General features: G+C 47.7%; 1 non-coding gene across 1 annotated transcript; it reads right to left on the reverse strand.

Moving 5' to 3' along the window:
- Positions 1-1,179: 1,179 nt before the first annotated feature.
- Positions 1,180-1,263, reverse strand: trnal-uaa (transfer RNA leucine (anticodon UAA)). Its single transcript has one exon. It is a non-coding gene; the product is annotated as a tRNA-Leu (tRNA).
- Positions 1,264-7,448: the final 6,185 nt, after the last annotated feature.

Genomic DNA, 7,448 nt, shown 5'->3' on the forward strand with positions numbered 1-7,448 from the left:
CAATTTGGAGAAGTCTGGCTAAGACAGAGCAGATTGTCTCCCCACTGGTGTAACAAAGACAACTTGATTATCGATCCGAAAACCTTGTGTCAGGTGTTGGTTTAAAATACTCCACAATACTTCTATAGTTATTAATGACTTAGAAAATTCCTATATCCACGTTTGCTGATGATGCAAAGGCTGGTGGTATGGTAAGTCGTGTAGACAGCAGCATATAATTACAAAGATATATTGATAGATTAAGTGAATGGACGAAACAGTGGCTGATGGATTACAACGCAGGTAAGTATATCGTCATTCATTTTAGACCTAAAAAGTAGATCCGAGTATTAATTACATGGTGCAGAGTTCGGAACAGTGGAGTTCCAAAGGGGTTTCGGGTCCATGTACACAGACCACTGAAATGTAGCAGTAAGGTACAAAAATAATCAAAAAAATAGAATATAAAGGAGAGGAAGTTATTCTGCAGCTATACAGCGACCTGGTTAGACCACATCTGGAGTTCTGTGTACCGTTCTGGGCACCGCCTGTTAGAAAGGATAGATTGACCTTAGAGGAAGTGCAGTGCACATTCACCAGAACGTTACCAGCGCTCCAATGGTTAAAATATGAACAGAGATTACATAAACTGGGCTTGTATTTCCTGGAATATAGAAGGTTGTGGGGATTTGATTGAGGTTTTAAGATTTTGAAACGAATTGATAAGTTAGATAGAGAGAAACCTTTTTTGGCCGTTGGTGGGGGAGCCGAGGACAAGGGGGCATAATCGTAAAATCAGAGGCAGGCCATTCGCGAAAGAAGTTAGGATACATTTCTTCACATGAAGGTTGGTAGCAGTGTGGAACTCTCTCACACAAAATAGCAGTATATGCCAGCTCAACTAATAATGTAAATCTGAGATCGGTACGTTTTTGCTACACATGCGTTGAATTGATGTGTTGCCAAAGCAGCTGGATGGAGTTAAGGCAAAGCTCAGACAGGAATTCAGTGAAGGGCGAACAGGCTCAAGGGGCTGAATGGCCTCCTCCGGTTCCTATGTTCAGTACACCAATTGTAAATGAAGAAACGCTGTCTTGAAGGGTGAATTATAAATATGGCACCATCCCTTGCAGAGATCATAAGCGTTTTCATACCAAAAATAGCTTTAGGTTTTACTTTCAACCTCGTTGCCTTAGCATCTACCAAGGAGTGGGGTTCAAACCCACGCAGACACACGCTCATTGAATCTTAAGTCCAACGCCTTAACCACTCGGCCACCCTAGTGGCAGAAGCCCACCCGCGCAGTGCTTGAAAATTCGACAAATCCCTTGCTGACTAAGTTTAGTTTTCAGCGTAGAGCAAACTACGCGTCAGCATAATCTGAAAATGTGAGAGGATAAAGACATTTTCTAAAACTACAGACGGTGAAAAGCTGAACTGCAAAAGCACAGCAGCTGGGCAAGTAACGCATTGCGCTGACCGTTCGTAACTGGACAAGAAACCCCTCGGCTTTTAGCCCACAGAACATGTAACCCTCCCGTCAACACTGAAAACCTTTGAAGGAAGAATGTTAAAATGCAGGTCAAACACCCAGGATCAGCAAGCTCTAAACTGAGCCAGCGCTTAAAGGGTTATATTATAAGGTGCAGAGTAAAACGATGTGGGGGAGCGATGGGGAGAGTGACCGAGAAAGTAATAGTTGGACGGATAAACAGAGACCCAATGAGAAAAGCTTACAGAAAGTGACTGAGACTGAGTGAGACATACAGAGAGACTGACAGATGGTAAGAACGACAGAAACAGAGAGAAATAGAGCGAATCATAGAGCGAGAAAAAGAGAAACATCACATTAAAGATGAGAAAGTCGCTGCCTGCTCGGACGAGAATTAAAGCCGTGACCTGAGGTTTACCGGTGAAAACACAAGCTCACTGAGGGAGAGCATTGTCCCATCATAGAACCATAGAATGACGCACTTTCCCCACAGCCCTGCACATTGTTCGCCATCAAGTATTTATCCAATTCCCTTCTGAAAGTGACTATTGGATCAGCGATCGGATCTGCTTCCACCAACAGTTCAGACAGCGAATTCCAGATCATAACTACGCTCTGAGTAATAAAACAATCTCATCGTCTGAGTAATAAAACAATCTCATCTCACCTCGCGTTCTTTTGCCAATGTAATTAATAATTTAAAGCTCAGGTCGATAGTTTTCTGTTAGACAAGATAGGGATTGATTAGAAGTCAAAGCAGGTGGGTGAAGTTAAGATCCAGGTCAGACATGATCTCACTGAATGCCGGAACAGGCTCGAAGGGTTAAATGGCCTACTCCTGTTTCTATTTTCAGTCAATCGGCGGAGAGCCTGCTGTAAATGTAGGAACGCTGCCTGGAAATGTGAGAGATAAATATTAAAACTTCCTTTCCAATGGTTACAATTCTCGGACGAGTTATCGCATCCACCAGCAGCAGTGCTCGAAGCCACACGAACTGAAGTACACTCGATCTTTAACACGAATCCTTCAACCGCCCTGCTGATTTAAACAGCGACGCGCAGTTGTACACAATTCAACAAATTCTTTTCACATCAACATACCAATCCATTGATAATGCCAGTGATTTGAAAGCTGCTGTGGAAAAAAACAGCAGTTACTTTCCAGTTTCCTGTTCCTCATCGTCTCCCTTTCACTGTGGGCATCCAATCCCTCTACATTCCATCAGCCACCAGGACGGCAGGAGGGCCCTCCGCTTCTTCCTTGAACGGAGGCCAACACAGTCACCATCCACCAGCCCCTCCTCCGCCTGGCTGCCCTTGTATTGAAAATACATTGAACTAATTCTCCTTTGAATCCATTCACTTCAACCAAATAAGCCCAGCTGCTCCCATAGCTAACTTGACGACACTTCCTCCCACCTTGATTCCTGTAAGGGCTCTATTCCTTTTTCTCCGTTTCTCCATCTCCATCGCATCTCTTCTGATGATGCCACCTTCCGATATGTTTTACTTTTCCCTCAACCAAGGACTCCCCTCCACCATGGTGGACAGGACTCTCGACTGTTCCATTTCCCGCACTTCTGCTCTCACCCATTCCTCTTCCTCTCAGAAGCACGATAGGATTTCCCTTGTCCTCACCTTTCACCCCACCAGCCTCCACATTCAACGGATCATCCTCCGCCATTTCCACCACCTCCAGCGTGATCCCATCACCAAACACATCTTCCCCTGCCGTCCCCTTTCAGCAGTCAGCAGAGACTGCTCCCTCTGCGACAATCTGGTCCACTCATCTATCACCCGCCCACACCTTCCCCTTCCCACGACGCCTTCCCGTGCAAGCGCAGGAGATGCAACACCGGCCCTTTTACCTCTTCCCTTCTCACTGTCCAGGGACCCAAACACAACTTCCAGGTGCAACAACGATTTACTTTTCTTCTTGCAATTTAGTAAACTGTACTTGCTGCAGACTCCGCTACATTGGGGAGACCACACAGAGATTGGGTGATTGCTTTGCGGAACACCTCAATTCACTTTTGAAAGTTACTATTAATATGCTTGGATCTCCCTTGTTGATATAATAATGCAAATCTAAGTGAAAGGACGCTGGGATAGTTGGACCAGTGAATCATCTTAAAGCATTCTGACATAAATCATCTTAAATCATGCTAACATTTCCCCCCTTTAGACCCAGAATTTGAGCAATCACTCTGAGCCAATTAACTTTCTTTCTGTCTTTACTGTTGATTTGCTTGGAGTATACAGTCGATTACTGTTACATTGATGTCAGCACACCAAACATGTCCGCATGGCTCCAACGGTTCCTTTGGCCTTATTTCATTGGTTGATCATTATTCCTGAGTTTCCCCGCACTCCAGGCTTGGGAGAGCTCTCTGCTGACCCGGCTCCTTGTTTTTCCTCTTCAATTGTGTAAGGGCTTGTCGAAGCAATGCATACACAATGATCACCAGGAACAGTAGACGGCATTGGAAAATAATTAACAGTTGTGAAATAATTCTGAACAACAGGCGTATCAAGATGTTATTGACTTGCTCCCACCGTGATTTCCTTCCCACTCCCTCTAGCTCTGTTAGCAGGTTTTCATTTTCCTGGTGTAGTTGGTGCAGGTGTTTTACTGTGATCACGGTTCGTTCTCTAATCTATTTTAGTTTTAGTGACGTGCGTGGTGTGGCGGAGGGGCGTCCAGTGGATATCCAAATCCAATCAATATTGTGTCAGTGTCTAAGAGCATATCACCGTGCACTGTGATGTTAGTAACATTATGCTTGATCACTGGTATCAGGATCTCATGATCTATCTTGGTGACCTGGGTTGGTTCAAAGCAGAAAGAGGAGTGGGTGACAGGGCAGGTGAGGGGTCTGTATTCACAGAGGCTGCGGCCGTAGTGACACAATAGCGCCCCTGTGTGACACAACTAGTATTAGTTTATCTCTGGTGCCAGCATATTACAGACATGGTGCAATTTGGAGTTTCTTAATTCCAAACAAGACCACCATAGTGTTTCATTAACTTCCCTCAGGTGATATGAACACATCCTTTGATTAAAGAACATTTTGCCATGTCTGGCACTGTCTTTCCTTCATTTACTTGAACCATGTACGGTGGGAATGGCTGATATTCATAATGCAATTTCTCTTCCAATATCAGAACTGATTCTACTGACCATACTTTTATGGATATTGGGTCGCTTGTATTGTCAGGGCAGGAATGCTCCCTCCCAGACCCTTCAGTTTAGCATGGCACGGGTGAGTCGTAGCCCAGACTCTGCCCAACCTCCTGAGTTCACAAATGGAAAGCGTGACGTCGACACCTCCCATTCTGCCAGCTGTTTATTTGTCACAAAGTTGGGGATTAGGTTGTTCTTGATATCACCCCATCCCCGGTGTATTAGGGGAAAGAAGGAATACCCCATACATGCTACAAGCAACTCCCTTTGAGGCGTCAATTGAAGCCTGAGCATCCTCTTGGATGGTGCACTAATTTTGACCTGCAGTTTATGTTCATTGGACACTCGGTCCGTCACTGAGAACAACACCTGTCTAATCTCCCCTCCCTGGTCCTTGAACATCTGGTTCTCCTTTAACAACATTCCTTCAAGCTGCCATTGCATCTTTTCCTCACTTCCAGCCAAGGAATCAAAGTCCATCATATTGCACCTGGCAGTGCCCCCCAGCTCAATACCCAACCACTGCTCCCACCACAGCTGCAATACACAACAATTGTCCCCCCGGCTCCAATACTCAACCATTGCTCCCACCACAGCTGCAATACCCAACCATTGCCCCTCAGCTCCAATACCCAACCACTGCTCCCAGCACAGCTCCAATACCAATCAGTGCTCCCACCACAGCTACAATGCACAAACATTGCCCCCACCACAGCTACAATACCCAACCAATGCCCCCAAGCTCCAATACCCAACCACTGCTTCCACCACAGCTACAGAACCCAACCATTGCCACCAGGCTCCAATACCCAACCATTGCCCCCGCCTCCAATACCTAACCACTGCTCCCACCACTGCTACAATACCCAACCATTGCCCCCCGGTTCCAATACCCAACCATTGATCCCACCACAGCTGCAATACCCAACCATTGCCCATTAGCTCCAGTACCCAACCACTGCTCCCACCACAGCTACAATACCCAACCATTACCCACCGGCTCCAATACCGAACCACTGCTCCCACCACAGCTACAATACCCAACCAGTGCATCCCCCCGCCCCGCAGCTCCAATACCCAACCATTGCCCCCGGCTCCAATACATACACACTGCTCCCACCACAGCTGCCATACTCAACCACTGCCCCCCGGAGCCAATACACAAACACAGCTCCACCAACAGCTACAAAACCCAACCATTGTCCCCGGCTCCAATGCCCAACCATTGCCCCCCGGATCCAATACACAAACACAGCTCCCCCCACAGCAACAATTCCAAACCATTGCACCCAGCTCCAATGCCCAACCATTGCCCCCAGCTCCAACACCCAACCATTGCCCATCGTCTCCAATACTCCACCATGCCCCACTGCAACACGCCCGGCCCTCGGCTCCAATACTCAAATATTCACCCATTGCACCACCCTTGCACCCCCAGCTCCAGTACCCAAGCATTCAACCACTGCCCCCCGGTGCCAATACCCAACCATTCACCCACTGCTCCCCGGCTCCAGTACACAACCATTCACCCACTGCCCCCCGGCTCCAGTACCCAAACATTCACCCACTGCCCCCTCAGCTCCAGTACCCAGCCATTCACCCACTGCCCCCTGGCTCCAGTACCCAACCATTCGCCCACTGCCCCCGCAGCTCCAGTACCCAGACATACACCCATTGCCCCCTCGGCTCCAATATGCAATCATGACCCCCGGCACCAACACCCAACCATTCACCCATGGACTGCCGGCTCCAATACCCAAACATTCACCCACTGCCCCCCGGCTCCAATACCCAACCATTCACCCATGGACCACCGGCTCCAATACCCAACCATTCACCCACGGACCCGCGACCACAATACCCAACCATTCACCCACTGCCCCCTCGTCTCCAAAACCCAACCATTCACCCAGGGACCCCCGGCTCCAATACACAACCATTCACCCACTGCCCCCCGGCTCCAATGCCCAATCATTCACCCACTGCCCCCCGGCTCCAATATCCAACCATTCACCCACTGCCCCCCCCCGGCTCCAATACCCAACCATTCACCCACGCACCCCCAACTCCAATTCCCACCCATTCACCCACTGCCCCACGGCTCCAATACCCAACCAGGTGTTGTATGCATGTGGGTTTGCTTTTAATCACCTGAGCTTAAAGTAAATGATTTTTGATACTTGCTTGTGATAAGTACATGAATTGAGTACTGTTTGTATTCTGCTAATTTTACTTGTAACCTCTTGTGAATTTTTAATTAAAAGAAATTTCACAGATTCATTGGGTTTTGTGTTGTCTGTTCCACGAGTCTGAACTCTATAAACTATCAGACAATCAGACTGTCTTACAACTCCCATCTGCACCAGTTCTCCAGCCACACGTCAACATGTCTTATCTTACTTCTCCTATATGCTCCAGGACGTGACACTGGGAGTAATCCAGGGATAACTGCCATTTTTGATCCTGCAATTTAACTTGCTCTGGAAAATGTGCCTGTAGGAACACAGCCCGTTTCCTATCTCTGTCATTGGTTCCAACAATGATCATGGCTGCTGGCTGTTCATCTGCCCTTCGCAAAATGTTATGCACCCTATCAATGATGTCCATCACCCTGGCATCAGGGAGGCAACATACTCTGCGAGAATCACGACGACTGATGCTGTAACGCCTGTCTCTCCCCGCTGAATATCAAATCCCCAAGCACTACTGAATGTGCTCGCATTGCTGCGCCCCCTGTGCAGCCATTTGCCCCACGAAGCCGTTTAGCAGATTCACCCATCTCTCCCTTCACCA

The sequence above is a fragment of the Somniosus microcephalus genome, unplaced genomic scaffold (assembly GCF_052327205.1).
Source record: "Somniosus microcephalus isolate GS21.2 unplaced genomic scaffold, FLI_Smic_1.0 unresolved_chr1, whole genome shotgun sequence".
In the NCBI taxonomy this organism is placed as follows: Eukaryota; Metazoa; Chordata; class Chondrichthyes; order Squaliformes; family Somniosidae; genus Somniosus; species Somniosus microcephalus.